We start from the raw sequence: 18126 nt of genomic DNA, 5'->3' as shown, positions 1-18126 counted from the left end.
GTTAGGATGGAGATCAGTTTGAGAAGCCTGTTGGACATCCAAACAGCAATGTCCAGTAAAAAAGAAGTTAAATACACATGCCAGGAGTTGAGGGAAGTAGTCCTGGCTAGAAAGAAAAAATTGGGATTTTTCAGAATACAGACAGTATGTAAAGCCTGAGAGATGAGATTAACCTAGAAAGCAAGTGTAGAGAGAGACACCTGAGCTTCCCTGGGTTCAAGAAGATGAGATACAGGCTGGGTGTGGTGGCTCACACCTGTAATCCCAACACCTTGGGAGGCCAAGCTGGGAGGATTGCTTGAGTCCAGGAGTTCCAGACCAGCCTAGGCAATACAGCAAGACCCCATCTTCATTTAAAAAAAAAAAATGTTTTTTAAGCTTTTTAAAAGAAGATGAGACACAGCTAGCAAAGGAGTGGAGTAAGAGCTGCTGGTGAGGGAGGAGGACAACCAGAGCCATGTGAAAGAAATCATTTAAAGAGGAGAGAGTGATCCCCTATAGGGAAAAATAAAATGCTGCTTCTATGTCAATCAAGATGAGGGCTGAGTCATTATATAGGAAGCAGCAATAAAAAAAATAAAGTAAAAGATGAGGGCTGAGGACTGACCATTAGGTTTAGCATCATGGAGTTCCTTGATTTTAGGAACAGAGCATCAGTGGAGCAGAAAGGAAAGAAGGAGGGGTGGAAAGCCTAGGACATCAGATGCAGACAGCCCTTTGAGAGGTTCTGTTCTAAAATGGACTGAAAAATGGCCAGGTGCGGTGGGGCATGCCTGTAGTCCCAGCTACTCGGGAGACTGAGGTGGGGAGGATCCCTTGAGCCCAGGAGTTCAAGACCAACCCAGGCAACATAGTGAGAGCCAGTCTCGAAAAAAATAAAATAAAATAAAAAAATAAAATGGATTGAGAAATGGAGAGGCTGCAGGAGAAGTGGGGTGAAGAGAGATAGGAGAAATTACAGCAGAGAAAGGGAACGTTTGATGATAAGGAAAAGGATGAAGCAACTGCTGAAGTGGCATCCAGTGTCAGGCTCCAGAGGAGTGAGGGGCTCTCTGATCAAGAGGAGGGGCTGGTCTCAAAGAGGGTGAGGAGAGTACAACCATGCTAACAGCAGGACGCAGAAGCACTGGCACAGAGGCAAGTAAGAGGCTGAATGTGGAAAGAAAGTCAACCCCCAACGTGTTAGACCAGTTAATGCTGCTGGTCTCTCTGAGAGGTAACTATGGAAATCTATAATAAGCCAAAGCAGCTGCACCCACAGCTGATGTGAACCTGGAAGATACAGCCATGTGAGAGGACCACGTCATTATTATGGAAGGGGTTCTTAGAATTGCCACCCAAGTAGATTCTGTCGGAGATGGGAGGAGAAAGGGAGGAAAGGGAGTAGAGAAGGCCACACACAATCTTAAATTCAATATTTCACTCCCGTTAAGGATAAGCTGTTTATAAGCTCCAGTGTAGGGCATGTAATTCTATGTAAAAACTCTGTGGTTCCTCTTCCCGCATGTAAATCATGATCTCTCTACATTCTGCTCTCTGGGAGCCCTCAAGGAAAAGAGACAACAAGGCTCGAGGTATAGTAATAAAAGTCTGGGTATTATAAAATCCACCCTGAGCTCCAACAAAAGAATAGAAAGAAGGAAGCTCTAAAAAGTACTAATTTACCAAAGTACAATGCAGTTTTGTAAATTTTTATTAACATCCTCGGAAATCCAAATGCCCATCTTGATACCTGAGGGTTTTTTTCTCAATTATGGCTATATATGCTTTAAAGATAAACTATGAATTCTCTTTAAACTAAGTGCCTTGATAAAATAATGAGTATTAAATACATTTCAGACCACAGAAAGGACTTATCACAAGTCTTTGTGGTAGCTGAGGAGTGCCCCCTACAGACTGATATGCACAATGCAAGCAGATGAAGAGGAAAGAACTGAGCAGCAGTATTTCAGGATTCTCAATAAGGCATCAATGAAAAAAGGTAAGAAACCTTTGCTGAACAAAATGTGACACTAAAGGCTAGGAAATATATGGACACTATGAATTCTTGTTTTTACATATTTGTAAACAGCAAGAAATGAAAAACCTTTGTTTGGACTTTTCTTCTTTTTGACTCTCACCACCTATTGCCCGCAACTAAAGAATGTATTAGTAAAGTCTGTTTTGTTCTTTGGTTACTTCATATCAATATTTGAATACAAATGAAAATAGTAAAATAGTAAAAAAGATATTTTATTCTGCTGTGCAAAAACAACTACCTGGATTCAGAAATTATTTACTTCAGATGTTGGCAACAAAAATAAAACGTAACATATCTATTAAAATGAAGTTAAATGAATTCTAGTTTGAGGTTTTATTCCTTTTTGTAAAGACTCCACAGAGAAGTATTTGCCTTCTATGAATGTTATCGCTTAAAATGTTAATGTTTTTCAAACTAAAAATCACAAAAAGACATGAAAAACATATCCTATGATTATGAATACATTTAAAAATATATAAATCTATATATAAATGTCAAAATATATTACTACACTAAGATTCAATATTACACACTAGATAAAATATATTACAATAATATCTGAGAGGCAGAAAGTTATATAGCATATAACTTAATCATAGTTAATAAATTTCATATATAACAATATATTCCAGTTTAATTTTCTATTTGTAAAAGAAAGGAGACAAAATATAAACCAAAACTTTTACATTTTTTATTAAAGATTTTTAAAAATGAATACTGGTGCAATTTAAATGTACCAATATGTTTGATGTCTTTAAGTTAAACTCAGAATTTTATAAATCCTTAGCAATGGACAGAATAGTATTTATCCAAATTAACAGCCTTTTACATGATCTTTGAATAAATGTAGATCTTTGGAAAAATGCGTTTAACATCATAAAATGTTCATTTAGACTCAATTTCACGTACACTCAGGAGATATACATAAATGTATGTGATTAAATTGATAAATTATACTTCCAAGCATTTTCATAAAGAATGGTTTTCACACTCAGAAAGAGGCAATTAGGGTCATGTTTTGATGGCTTCTTTTTCTTATGGAATTTAATAAGATATAATCAAATATTTATATATTGCTTCTTCTAAAATTTTTTAAATTGCATAATAATGAAATTAGAATATATATTCTTTCCTGTAGGTAATAAAAGCCAGTGTACTTAAAAACTGCTTGATATATTAATCTTTCTAAGTGTTCTGGTTATTGACCTAATAATCACAATTGTCTCTTCTTTCCCTCTTCTAATAATATATACATGATGCATTCAGATGTTAAAATGTAGCACTTGTGGAAATGTCTGTTAAAAAATATTAACATATAGGCCCCAAAAATGTACAGTACATTCGAATTAATGAAACTGACTGTTTTACATGTAATTAACCTCTTGAATGCACTCACTCTCATTATAGAATCTTTGCCAAAATGCAGTATTGCATTTTGGAAGGAAGGAAGGGGAAGGGGAGGGGAGGGGAGGGGAGGGGAGAGGAGGGGAGAAGAAAGAAGGAAGAGAGAAAGAGGAAGACAGAGGGAATTAGGCAAGTCAGCCAACTGATTTAGGTAAATGAATCAACGTTTATAAACATGCACGTTGTAAAATTAACAATTTTCAGAAGAAAGGAATTAATTTACAAGAATAGCATTGATTCAGAAATAAATGTTATTATTGCTAGATAACAAATATGAATAAAAAATCAAATGCCTTAAATATACAATGTTGATTATACAGTCTTATCTTTTGGAAATATACAAAAGTACAATTAAGATAATTTTGAACAAACTTTTATTCAAATTGAAAACACAATTTTATGTTGCATATACTCCTTTGGTGTTTAGAAGATATCATAAATTTAGTTACTTCCTCATGCCCCAGAAAATGCGGATATTTTTTAGAAAGGCTATTGTTTTCATACTGTTTCTAACATGAAAAATGCTACCTTTTTTGGCTAATACAAAGAAACCACAATTAACAGTGAAACCATAAATACTTTCTGTGTTAACCACAAATGGCCTTTCCCATAGAGAAATGGCTTACATGCGTTCTAAATGTGTTTGGTTTCATTTTGTATGGAAGGAGCTGTGGGTATGTTTTTATCTAAGAAAAGAATATGGCATGCACATGCACAACTTTCTAAAATGAGAAACACTCATTGAATTTAATCGGAGTTTCGTCTGGGGCGGAAATTCAGAATTAAGCTCCATGGGTGATGATTTTGGATTATCTGGACAGGACTTCAGGGTCTACTTGCCAAACTTTCTTGGACTCTCAGTGCAACATGAGGCAGAAGCGATCTTCGCCTGTGTCCTATTATTGTATCTGGTGTAACCATGGGCTGATCTCACCAGGCATAGCCTTCACACACTTTCATTTTATCAGTTTCGTTTGAGTCAGTCCCATACTCAACTGTCCACTGCTCATGACTCTGCTCTGCTTGAGTCCTTTGTGTGTGCCTGTGTGTGTGTAACAGCACCTCATTTCTTCAGTATTACACATCCTGTGAATATCAGGGAGTCTATGGAAATCTACACATGTTGATTCTTCAGTATTACACATCCTGTGAATATCAGGAAGTCTATGGAAACCTACACATGTTGATGCTTGAGTATTACACATCCTGTGAATATCAGGAAGTCTGTGGAAATCTACACATGTTGATGTTTATAATCATTTTTCTATTTGAATATAACATGTGCTGGGTCATCTTTATAAATGTTGGCAACACTCTGAGAATACATAAGAAAGAGGAAGTTTCTTTCAAAAATGTGACCTTTGCTCACTTGTATTACTGAGTCTCCTTGAAAAAGGTCTAAATGGAAATTAAACCAAATTTTTGTTTTGTAGTTTTTCAGTGGTCATATATAAAATAAAAAAATGAGGAAATCAAATTTAACAAATGAACAAATCAGGATTTGTTCAGAATACTCTCTACCCAGTTGAATTTATACCCACAAAATAGCACATCGAAGCAAAAAGATTTCCTCCATAGAAAGCATTTTTTAGAAAACTTTCTGTAAATATGTATCCCACTAAAGATTCACCTAGTCCTCTGTTATCTTAGTAACCTATAGAACTACTCCAAAGAATAAAAAGGCAGCCTTCTTATCATTTGCAAGCTTAAGACAATAAACTGAACATTTGTTTTCTCATTTTGTTTACTTTATATGTGCTAAGATAATTACTAATTTTAAAAGAAGAAAACTATAATCTTCGTGGCCCTGTAAATTATTTGATTTTTAGAAAGCTAAGTATTCATAGCATTGAAACTAGATTTTTAAAAAAGAAAATATTCAGTTCAGAAATATTAATAAAACCCTTGTTTGAATCATGTAGACAAAGCTATTAATTGACCTATGAATTTATTGCTTTTTTGTGAATTTGTGATTAATTTGAATATGGTTGTAAGTAATGCTAATGATCTGTAATTCAAAATTAGGGTTATTTTCGTTGGTTGGTTGATTTGTTTTCATGAGGATGAGGCCTGGGAGTGTGTGGAGGCATCAGTGGGGGTGGGTCCCCTTGCCTAGAGGGAGATGTAATGGAATTATCTGCAGCTATAGGTCTTTTTCTACCAGAGTAACTGTCCATTTACTCCCTTATGTTGAGCTATTAAATATACATAATAAAACTTGGAAAGTCTTCCATTCTGCTTTCACCCAATTACATTTTAAAAATGCATTCAAATATATACAGTCAAAAAACCTGTATTAGTCTTTGGTATGTTAGTGTCTCTGTAACTAAGATAGCTACCTATATTTAAAATATTGTCAGATATATACTACTAAAAGGGCAAGTATCATAAGATATACTCTTATTTTGGTTACAGTTTAAAACTTGATTACACTTAAAAACCTAAAATGTGTTCTTTGTGAGAATTTTCAATATTTGGGGAATGAATGGCCACCATGGGTGAATGCTGAGAATTCTTTTGAAAGGAAATTTCTTACATTCATTTTATAAATCAGGTGAAAGCAAAAGATGAGAGTGTATGTTTTTAATACACACAGTTTGATTACAGTTAAAAACTTCAGACAAGGTACATAAAAGGTACAAGGTACATAAAAATGAAATCTTAAACTAAGGAGATAAACCATAAACACTTTTGGCTAATCCTAAGGTGTTTCTTAAAAAGGAATTTTAAGGTGATTTTTTTAAATCCTAGAAATAATCTTAGTATAAGATGGTGTTATAAGATATTAGAAACCTTAAAAGCTGTCTTATAACACCATCTTATACTTCTCAATATATTTCCACTTACCTTTCCATCTGCAATACTAACAAAAGAAAACAAATATAAGTGCACCACTTATAATCAAGACCATTTTTACTATCACATGAATATTAAAACAATAATGTCTTACAAACAGCATCAGTCTTATAAATGAAGTCTTAAAAACATGCACTCTCATCTTTTGCATTCACCTGATTTATAAAATGAATGTAAGAAATTTCCTGTCAAAAGAATTCTCAACATTCACCCATGGTGGCCATTCATTTCCCGAATATTGAAAATTCTCATAAAGAACACATTTTAGGTTTATTGTCCACCTCATTTGATGTTTATCTTAAAGTAAGGTCCATGAACCACTTACATCACAATTTATTTCTGAAACTTGTTAAAATGCAGATTGGAATCTCTGAGGTGGGGCCTGGGAATATTCATTTAACCATCCCTGAAGGGCTTCGGACACATTCTGATGTTGGAAACATCTTCAAATGGCAGTTTCAGGAGCACAGGGTCTTATTAACCTATCTGTCCCCTGCACCTGGGCCTGTACCTGGCACAGAAGTGCACTGAACAGAGTGTAGTTGAGATGCATAACTGGCCTGCTGCTTGGATGACCTGAGATCACAGCAGTCCTTCTCAGCTCACAGCTGGTCAGGGTGGGTGCCTGCATCCTCAAGTTCCCCACAGCATGCACCACGCACCCAGTTTGCGATGCATGGGCACCAAGGAACCCTCGCTTTGTGTGTTACTGAACTGACCTGACATTCTAACCAGAAAATAAATTCTTGCAGGAGAAAAGATTTGTTTTGTTTCTTTTGCTCATTCAACATTCATGGTAACGTGTTTATTGAGCACTTACTCCATGCCAAATGCCATGTTTAGAACTGGTATGGAGCAAGAACAAAATAGACAAATTTCTAGACCACTGGAAACCCCTTGACTCCTGGAATGATTCTCAGGAGAGATAATCCTGTACCTAAGTGGCAATTTAGATTTATAGTGTGTATTTCCATCTACTAGAATAGTGGTGTCAGAGCATTTACAGCTTACATACATAGTATCTCCTTATATACTTCCCTTTTATATTTCCTACATATTACAGTTAGAACATCATAGATCCTCTTTCAATGATGTGCACAAGTAGGTAACTATTATCTGTTAATTTCATTTAAGATTACTATATTGGGCATCATAAAATATGTTTTTGTGATGGATAGTTGGGTATAATATGGTTGAAAACCATTAACTTGGTGAATTTTTTAATATTAACTTGGAGATCTCCTTAGCACTAACCAGAGAGATATTTCCAAAGTATTTATAAAAACACATAACTTCATAGATTAAGTAATATAATTTCACTGTTGACCTCTTGACTGTGCTGTAAACTTTCCTTTAGTCAATAAAAGCTTTCACACAGTTCTCAGATATATGCATTAGTGGTCTGTAGTTTAATACCATGTCTATATGACTAGGTGACCAAGAGGATTCATGGTTTGTCAGCTAATTAAGTTAACTATGGCCAGCACTTACTATATCACCCTGAGAATATTCTGACCAACTAGGTGGTGACCATTCTCTAAATGACTTTTTTAATAATCAAACTGCCCACATTAATGTAACTATAATATCTAGACTCAGTTCCATTCCAAAGAAGCAAGCAAAAATTACAAAAAAAAAGTAGGTGAGATTTATCCCACAAGGAAGGAATATTCTTGATATTTTCTCACACTTGAAGGACAAAGAAAAGAAATGAAAATTATTCAGATGCTATTAAAAAGCAATGATAATTCTATACCTTGGGAGCTCTTTTCTTCATTGAATTCTAAATCACAGAGACACTAACAAAGTTCTACTTTCTTTCTATGAATGATCATTACTGCAATATCTTTAAATACTTATCTTATTCTGGCTTATGCTGATGCTGAAACAACAGCATCTGATACAGCCCTTGTATTTGTAATTCAGGTATAGCAGGAGTAATCAATCTTTGGCATTAGAAAATATGCTTTATCAGCAAATGAAGAAGCAAAAATGACACCAAATGATGATGAAGGAATGACCCAGAGTAGTTCCATTGAGCTTTTATCACCATACTGTGTGAAGACCATCACTGTATAAGGAATGGCTTTTCTCACCTAAGCCCTCTCCCTCGAGTCAAACTTGTGTTTCCCTTTTAATGAGCAGCAACCACCAGGATGCCTATTACTTAGCTTGCCAGAATGACTACAGATTTATAGGAAAGAGGTAAAAGTAAACACAAATGACTTAAAATGCATTAAGTAGGGAATGCCTTCTTCAACTGAACTATGTTGTACATTTTATCAAAAATGTCAGAAAATATTTGTAAACCTTATATTTTCCTTTCTACAAGAAAAGTGGTACCCATGTCACTCAGTTCAGCAGTGCGAACAGTTGAATGAAATGGAAAACTCTTAAAAGTAGTGAGTAGCTTTTACTAAACTAAGAGTTCTTGAAAGTCAAAAAAAAAAAAGGTTGTATGAAATGCATCTTTTTCTTAAAATTATTTTTTCAAGACTTTTGATTACCTGGGCCACCATCAATTTACTATATGCATTGATGTAACCATCTATTTTCATTCAACCAGTAGAAAGCAGAAACAATGGATGTAATGTGTTAAGACAAAGGCGTAGGACAGTGGGACATGTTAGGCCATAAACATGTATATGTGTGAAGTGCAGAGTTATTCCCTTTCAAAGGATGATATGGAACACAAGACAACCCCCTACACTGTGTGCAGTAGTGTCTGAGCCATGCAGATGCAGAGTGCTCAGGATTCTGCAGTATTTGATCGATTTTCATCTATTCCAATACCTCCTCCTACAGCTATTGTTTTTAGTCTGAGCTCTGATACAAAAGAGCTGCAACCCAGGAGGAACAGATATTATGGAGAGCTTCAGAGCTACTTACTCCTTGTCAGAACAGTGATGAGAACTAGAAGACTTTGGAAGTCTATAAGCCAGAGAGCACCATCTCAGCACAGCCCACAATTCTCTCTGCTTCAGCCCAAGATTTCCAACCCATTCCTTTTCCTTCTTTCCTCAGGAGGATAATGGAAGAAAAAATAGCTTATGTATTTCCATATGAGTATCCCCAAAAGAGAAACAAGGAGTAAATGAGAGGTAGTCATAATTATCTGCCTCATTCCTTCCCCAACTTTAATCCTCCTGACCCCAGAGACAGAATGCACATGGATTTAATTGGGATCCCAGGACAAAAAATGGCTTGTCAAAAAAGATCATGGTCTCAGGTCTTAGCATTCATACCTACCACAGAGCCCTGCTGAAAGGCAAGAGTGGCCGTTGGCTGGCAGTGTGTTTGAGGGACCTAACCCAGGTTAAACTGTGTGTGTTGTGATGAGAAATTTCACAAAGACATCCTCACTCCTCAAAACTCATGTATTCTTGCAGGTTCATGGGAAAAATGTCAAAAACGCAACTGCCACATCCAGCGTTTAACAAAATCATATTGGTTTCCACTATTTAGCTATAAACAGTCACTAAGGCTTTAAGCCCTTCATTCTTTCTCTTTACCTCCTACCACTTTCTCACTGTTGATAGTGGACAGTCTAGCCAGAATACATCTTTCACACGTCAGCTTAAATCACTCCTGTAGGGTGGCATCCCCAACTCACACCATCAAAATGACTCCCTTGTCATAAACCCTGCACTCTCTCTTTTATAACACTTGTTATACCTGTATTCAAAGTTTATCTTTTCGGGCAGGGCACAGTAGCACATGCCTGTAATCCCAGCACTTTGGGAAGCCAAGGTGGGAGGATCACTTAAAGCCAGGAGTTCAAACCCAGCCTGGGCAACATAGTGAGACCCCATCTCTACCAAAAAAATTTAAAAAATTAGTGGGGTGTGGTGGCACATGCCTATAGTCCTAGCTACTTGAGAGGCTCCAGCAGGAGGGCCACTTGAACACAAGGGTTTGAGGGAGCAGTGAGTTATGATCCCATCACTGCACTCCAGCCTGGGCAACAGAGTGAGACCCTGTCGCTTAAAAATTAAAAATTATCTTAGAATGAAAATTTCGTGACAGCATGGGCCATGCATATGTGCATCACCACTATATTAACAATGCTCGTTCCTTGCATGGTGTAGGTGCTCAATAAAATATCAGTTGAAGAAGTGAATAATATTTTAGTATCAGCTGATGGCAAATATTTACTGCCATGGGACTCAGTAATAAGTTCTCCAGAGAACAGTAAGGCCGTGGATAATATGGATTAACTTTAACATTGCTGTAAAGACCAAAATTCTTAACATCAAACCCTGCCACCTTTTCCAGGTTCACCTTGCACCAGATTTCTCTTGCTGTTCATTCACACTATTCTTTAAGTTCTCTGAGTACACCACGGGACTCCTTTACCACCATGGTTGTTTTAAGGGGCTATTTTCTTTGCTGGAAATGTTCTCAACACCTCCATCTTGCATCTGTTCCTCATAATCTTTCTCACAGTTGAATTTTGCATTTATTTCTATAACCTTTCAATTCCTCACCAGATCGTGCCATCTGTGAAACTAGGACAGTATCTCTTTATGTTCACTATAGTATCCCAATGCCTAGCACAATGTAGGCACCTGATAAATATTGTTGCATGATTAGATGAATGAACAGATGAATATATTTTACTGTGCCTTAAATCATCCAATTATATTACCATCTTCTTATTGGTATTTATTGCAATGTTGCCTTTGAAACTATATGTTTTTCTATTCTTTATAGAGTTGCTACCACCATAGAATGCAAGAAAGTCAAAAATGTGCCACCTACTTCATAGTTTTTCTCCTTTCTCAAGCCAGGAATTTTCCACAGATATACATCAGATTTACCAATTCCTAGATTTCTCCAAGACTATGGCCAGCCTATAGGAAAGGCCCGTCTTTGCATCTTCGGCTTTGGCATTACAACTATGAATTGTGGTCTGTCACATTCAGTGGCCCCTAGCATTGACTCTTAACAGATATAAGCTAAATTACTACTCCTTTAACGAGTCCTTAGGACTAGACCAAGGTGGATTTAAGAGCTATGTTAGGCCAATGCATTCAGATATATCCAAATCACTCACATTTTATGGGAGACATACTCTCTATCTTCCACATACAGCAGAGATGCACCTGCCCCCTGTTACCCATCTCAGGGTGGATGACTAGAATTGGTATTTTGATTTCTTGCTTCAAAATGGTAAGGTCTGACATCACCTCTCATCAGAAATATCTAAAATTGATTTCTTAAAATGGGATGAAAATGACTTTATGGATTACACAATGAGAGGCTAGACACTGAATTAGACTCAGAACAAATAGATAAAATTTTCCTTTGCTTAATCTCAGGAGTCCTCGGGCATAGGCCACTTGCATGCAGAACGTTGGCTGCATTCTTTTCTTTCTGCTCTTTTAAACCACAGGTCATCTTAAGTAGATGTACCCAGTTAGTCAATCCAACAGCCTTTTTGCTGATCTGGGTCTCATTGTGACAAAATATGTGGGGTGTTGACTTTGGTCACCAAACACGAGCTATTCAAAACTGCTGACGTGCCAGACACAGGTTTCCTTATAGACATATGTCAAAGGCACACTGTGTGCTCTGGCTCCCAGGCAGGGGTTTTAGAGTTGTTGGCTTCCTAGCTTTCAATTTAAACCCTCGGACAAAAGTATTCTTCTGGGTAGTGTGGGTGCAGCGTTTGCAAGCTTTAAGTTGTTTAAGCTGAGTTGCCCCAAAAGGCAATTACTGGCAGCATTTCACTATCTTTCTGCTCTTTTGATGTGGTATTCATTTTGTTTGAGGCATTTGCCTCATTTAGGAGGTATGAAGATTCTGTTAGGATTACCACTCAACCCTTCCTAGGGTTGGAGAATGGGTAGTCTCTGTACAAACCACAGAGCCCACTACATAAATTGAAACACTTAAAAAAAACACACACACACAACTGTACATCTAGCATAATGAATCCAGCATCTAGGCAAAAAAAAAGCTGATATCTACAGATTACAGGACGTAACCCCTCTTGGGTTATCACACTTTGCCCCCTTCTCTCATGAGACATTGTAATAAATGTTTTGAAAAGCAGCAAAAACAAAAACAAAACAACATCCTGCCTCTAGACTGACATTTGAAAGGTATATCCACAACTCTTTTCCCTAATTGTAACTTTACAAAGATCTTGTGGCCTTAGAAAAATGTCTTCAAAGTGTGAACATATCCATCTTCACCTAGAAGAGTGAGCCAGGTGGGTTTCAGAGCTGCATGAGTGGAAGTAGCAACCAGGCCTGGAAAATGAGCCCACATGACCCTAGCAACAGGTCAGCGTCTGCTAATTCTCTAGGTTTTAAATTATAACAGGGTAGGGCCTCAGTAAAAATCTGAAGTCCTGTGGGCACTGGAAAAAGGGAAGAGTTTAAGCTACATGCCAAGTAAGCTTCCAGGTGGAAGTGGGCCATACTGATGCACAAAAATAGAGTTGCTTTCAAAAATCAGTAAGGTCCATTCCTTGGATTTGAATAAGGACAATGTTTATTCTCTGTCAATGAACTTTTATTTCTGGAAAGTAAAATAAGGACAGATAGACTTTTGAAACAGGTTGTAACCAATGGCTCCATTTTCATTATCTATTTCAAAATTATCCACTTTGCTTCATTGGATTCATACTAGCTTAAAAATTCAAGTTATTAATGCAAATTTTTAAAATAGTGCGGTGATGAGAATCAATGTGAATATGTTAAATAATTGTGCACTTTTATATACTGGGCATGAATATTACTAATGTTTCAAAACCTAAGTTGGCTTTTCTTTGCAAAATGACTAAATCCTTCTCACATTCTCAGTACTAATGACGTCACTCAGAATAATCTCTTTAAAAAAATACTTGTGACTTTTTTAAAAGCCTTTGCCACAAAATATCTAGTTACTACTAATATGAATTCAGGAAGCATGGAGTTAAAGAAGTTGGCTTTTTTTTTCTTAAATCTGAACAATTGGAATCAGCAGTTTGCATTATTTTAAAAATGAATGCTTAGAATCAGCAATTTTCTCGGTTTTTTTTTTTTAAAGATCTTGAGGGGTTTTTTTATTTAAAGTGGAAACTACATTAAGTGCAAGGCAGTCAACAAAGAAGCAGCCATAAAACCTAAGTATTCCTAGAATTATAAAATATGTCCATTGTGCCAATTCCACTGCCAACAATGAAGTTTTAAGCATTAATATGCCTTCATTGCAGTTTTAATGCCTTAATATTGACTCTATAGCTCTTTTGGGTAATTTTGCTTTCTCTGGTACTTGAAAGGTGATGATGTCAGCGTTCTTTGCACTGATTCATATGCAGGTTGATGAAGCTGAGTTATTTATTGAGTTCCATTATATTTTCTATAAACATTAGTTCTCAATAAACAGAGACATTTAGCCGAGGGTTTATTTATTAAATAGGTACTGTACAGATGGTTTTGCCACACATGATGTGCTGCAGAGGATATTACTCAGGAATAATCAGCTGTGTTATAGCTTGGCTAAATTAATAAGATGATAATGATGAAATTGATGCTTTTGAGCTAGGCTTGGTAAATGGTTTTTGCATAAACAAACTGATAAATTTGAGAAGCAATTACTTGCTTGTCAAAGATAAAAACACAACAGGGCCCATTTATAGTTAGGTCCTATTTATTTTTAAAGATTGTACCAGATTTTATGTTTAATACGCTGCAATTAAAAAATAATACTTAAATGAAGAAGAATAAAAAAACTAACTTTCTGAGTTCTTCAAATCTGAAGAAACTGCATTGCTTGATTAGACATCAAGAAAACTTTTTTGCTGCATCTGGACGGAAAATATATCTGAAAAACAACAGTGTAATATTCTACATAAATCTTTTCATCATATAGGCATATTGCACAAACTGCTCATTTAAAACTCCTGCTACTCTGTTTTTCACCCCCTTCCCCAGAACACACAAACACACAGATGAAGGGAGATATACACACACACTTAATAAAGGGCTCTACACAAACTTGTTTATCTGGTTCCCAAATAGCAAAGGAATTATTTAACCTAGTTAGTGATGTTCTACAAAAATTACAGTATTCACCCATCTTCTTCAACTAAAGTTTCTTCAGTTTTTACCTGAAGTCTGAACATGAAAAATACATACCTATTGATGAAATTTACTGAGATATTTTCATTACATAATGCTGGCTTTTTGCACTGTAAAAGTCGACCTGACTTCTAAAATCAAGGAAATATTAGCTTCCCTTCTCAGCTATAGCAGAATCTTTTAAAGCCCTTAGGGCCCACCTTTTAGACCTGGATATGCTCACGTAAGTTCCATTAATATCAATGTGAGGTACACAAAAAATGTATATTGTCTACATCTGTGTGTGGGGGGGGGTGGGGGTTATGTTTTAAACTATACAAAAAGAACCTACAGGCTATCTCCCTATATACTGCAGCATCTCATCAAAAGCTACTAAATAGCAGTTTTCATTTTTCTCCTCTTCAAAGAGTCTATGATTACCAAAGGTAAGTTTTAGCACATTCTTACTACTTAGATATACTTACCGGTATCTACAATGAACTATTTGTCATATAGAAAGGGAATCACACAAAAAAATTAAATATTTTAGTTTTAGATGTTAGGAACCAAAACTTTTGTAATCATAATACATTTATTTAAAAAAAAATCTAACAGAGGCAGAGACCACCACTATTCAAAACTATGACATGATTGTGAGATGAATAAGATTGTTGTTTCATTAAAATAGTTATCTTCTTTGCTTTTGTAAAAAAAAAAGACTTTGATTTCCTTTATTAAAAATGTGTTAGCTTAAAATAAATTAATGCTGTGACCATTCAGTGCAAGCCACAGTGTTAGAATGAGTATTTTGCATTTTATTGTTTGTGTGACATAAAATGAGCTATAGCAAAATGGTGTGTATGTGCATGGTAGAAATTCTATCCCTCTGGGAAGCTCAAAAACACCAAAATATTTATCTTCTCAGGAAATGCCAGTAAGTACTAAAATATAATGATCATAAATAAATAAGAATGGGCAGAATTGTTTTTAACAATATGTAACAGATTTTTATTACAAAAACTCATAATACACTGGTCTGATATCAGAATGCCTAATGATTTGTTATAAAACTTCAGTTGTGACTTTCTCCTCCTTGTTAATTGGAAGCAACTGCTCCCCAGGACTAATTGCAACTCTGTCAAAAAGAAAGGCGAGCCCAAATATGTCTTAAGGGAACGTAAAAACTCTGAAGGTGAGGGCCCATAAACTGAATTAAAGGATGAAATTTAAAACCATTCTGTAAGCTATGCTTTCTAGAGACTGTTGCAATGAGCACCAAGGAAATAAATCCAAAGAGTTTTCCAGTGATGATATCAAGAGGCATGAAAGCATAACATACTGACATGCCTTAGATAGTGAATCCACATTGATCAGCTCACAAATTGCTTACTGTTAATAGAAATTCTATGTTGGGTTTGAAATGTCATTGGCTTTACTGAAAATAATTTTTGGTAAGTGCTTAGCAGAAACTGACTGCTTGAAACTGGTCTGAATTACCTAAGAGCACTGATCTGCACGTGAATGCTGCCCTAAGCTATAATCTTGGTAATAATCCTACCTAACATGTATCATTTAGTTCATACTTGAAAAATTCAAGATATTTTAAATTACCTAAGAAATTAAAGAATGAATAAGTGCAATGGTAGCTCTGTGTTTCTTGTTCTGCTATTAAAGATTGCAATATCTGAACTGATTTCTCTTGATTTCCAACGTGCATGATCCTATGTCACAAACCTGAGTATCTGGTTTTGCCCTTCCTTTTATAAATACTCTGCAATGGTGATTCCCAGTAATACACAGCACACTCTTGACAACTAATACAAGGGTTATTTGGTTCTAATACTTAAAGGATTTGTAAAAATTTGCTGCTTATTTGGCAGTCTAATGTTCAAAACAAACAAGTAATGTTGAACTTAGCAAACATATCTTGACATTAAAATTGTCACATTTGTAAAGTTGTTTCTAATCAATGTTCATGTGACACATTTTTTCTCAAAAAAATAGAGAAATATTCTAGTTAAAGTTCACATATAGATATAGAAAAAGGGAAACCATTTTCCTAGTCAAAAATCATAACAAATAATTTTATAATTTAAAAATTTTATTGTCTATGTGTTTTATCACATATTTTATCAATATATACTAATTTATATTCACCATTTGCTATATTTAATAGTCCTATATTAAATGTTGGTAGATCTATTCAATTAAATAATCAAAATGAGAATTAAAGCTCTCTTTTTGACACATTTTGACAGCTATTTTGGGTTTATGGTTTTAAAAATAGTACTGTTTCACATTTTAATAATAAATTATATTTCAAGAATAACAAAATACTCAGAAACATTTACCCAGTTCTAATAGACATGAGCAAAACAGTTCTAATATATTTATTTGCAGTGCCAAAATGTAGTCATAGTTTCTCGTGTTTAAGAAATTCTTCCCTTTGTGTTAAATAATTTTATTGGTTAAAATAATCAAAATCACATTCATTAAATTATTATTTCACATGCAATGAAAAACACTGGATATAGCAGTGGTGAAATTATAAACTCTAACAGAGAACACGGAATCCTCCTTATAGACACACATCGGAGCAGGCTCCTCAGCTAGAAAGCTGAATTATGCCGATTACAAAGCAATTGTATAAGATGGCTTGCATAGATTAGAACACTAAGCAACCATTCAAAATGAGAGTGGGAGAATGTCAAAGGCACCAAGTAGAATAGAATGATGAATTCCTGCCACTCTGTCTCTTAGACTCTGTCTCTTTCATATTTACTTTTCATTTCACTCTTAGATACGAGTATGTGTCTCCAAAGGCTAAAAATGCATTCATTCATTTATTCATTGTTTCTCTCATTCATTTACTGAGTACCTAATGAGTGCACTGCAGGAATGCTAAAATGAATCAAGCAAGGGTCCTATCTCAGAAAGCTCAGAACAGTGAGAGAGACAGCAGAATGTAAGAGACATGTATCCCAGTATCACCAAGTAAAGTACAGCACAGAAGAAAAATTCATTAACAGGTAGCAACTGAACCAACATGCTCAGCTCTTGTATGTGCACGAAAACTGAGGTATCATAAGTCCTGGGAGAAATCAGGAACATGAAGTCTGAGGTTGAATTGATGGAAGAACATGGTAGATACCCAAGCAGATGCTTTTCCATCCCAGAACACGTTCCCTGAGATAAGAAATGAGAAAGTGGGACCAAATGTCCAGTTCTAAAATGCAAGAGGATGTGGGAATGGAAAGGAAGATAAGAGAGAGATGATGGACAAATAACTGAAAAAAGTCCTTTCAATGTTGGAAATGTCTAGATCTTCTGAAAATACTGTTCTTTGAGCAGTAGGTAATTATTTTCTGGCTTATATCCCCAAAGACTTCTTTATCTTAGGTAACAACAGCTTCTCCTTTCCCCCCATTTATTCCTCTGCTTCTCTGCTGAGATTCCCAACAAAGATGCCAATTAGTGCCAATTGTCATGATGTTTTGAGATATAGACACCTGTCTTCTAATAACTGGACTGAGACCACCAACTCATTTCATACAGACCATCAAACAGACATCAACTAGTAATGGCCTACATTTACTATCAACCTGAGCTCAAGCCAAGACCTTCTCCCATGGAATTGCTCAGCATTCTTGATGGAAAACAACAAGTTCAATATGTGCTCAGTGTACTCCAATAAATGGACCAGTGCCTGTGGCAATAAGTGCCACTAAATAATCATGTCTCTCTCTCATTCTCTATGTTACCACCATATTTGACCTTTGTAGAGTCAGCCTCTCT

The 18126-nt window shown here is 35.7% G+C and overlaps 1 long non-coding RNA gene across 1 annotated transcript in view; it reads left to right on the top strand.

Annotated features, from left to right (window-relative positions):
• The first annotated feature begins 1359 nt into the window (after window positions 1–1359).
• The window catches only part of LOC129031919 (uncharacterized), a 75948-nt gene continuing 59181 nt past the window's right edge, over window positions 1360–18126 (top strand). Inside the window, exons 1-2 of the long non-coding RNA XR_008501149.1 lie at window positions 1360–1574; window positions 1840–1981. This is a non-coding gene — a long non-coding RNA (uncharacterized LOC129031919). The remainder of the gene's footprint in view (window positions 1575–1839; window positions 1982–18126) is intronic.

This window comes from Pongo pygmaeus, chromosome 11 (genome assembly GCF_028885625.2).
Source record: "Pongo pygmaeus isolate AG05252 chromosome 11, NHGRI_mPonPyg2-v2.0_pri, whole genome shotgun sequence".
NCBI lineage: Eukaryota > Metazoa > Chordata > Mammalia > Primates > Hominidae > Pongo > Pongo pygmaeus.
Note: the sequence above shows the minus strand (reverse complement) of the source record. Positions and strands in the feature narration are given on the sequence as shown.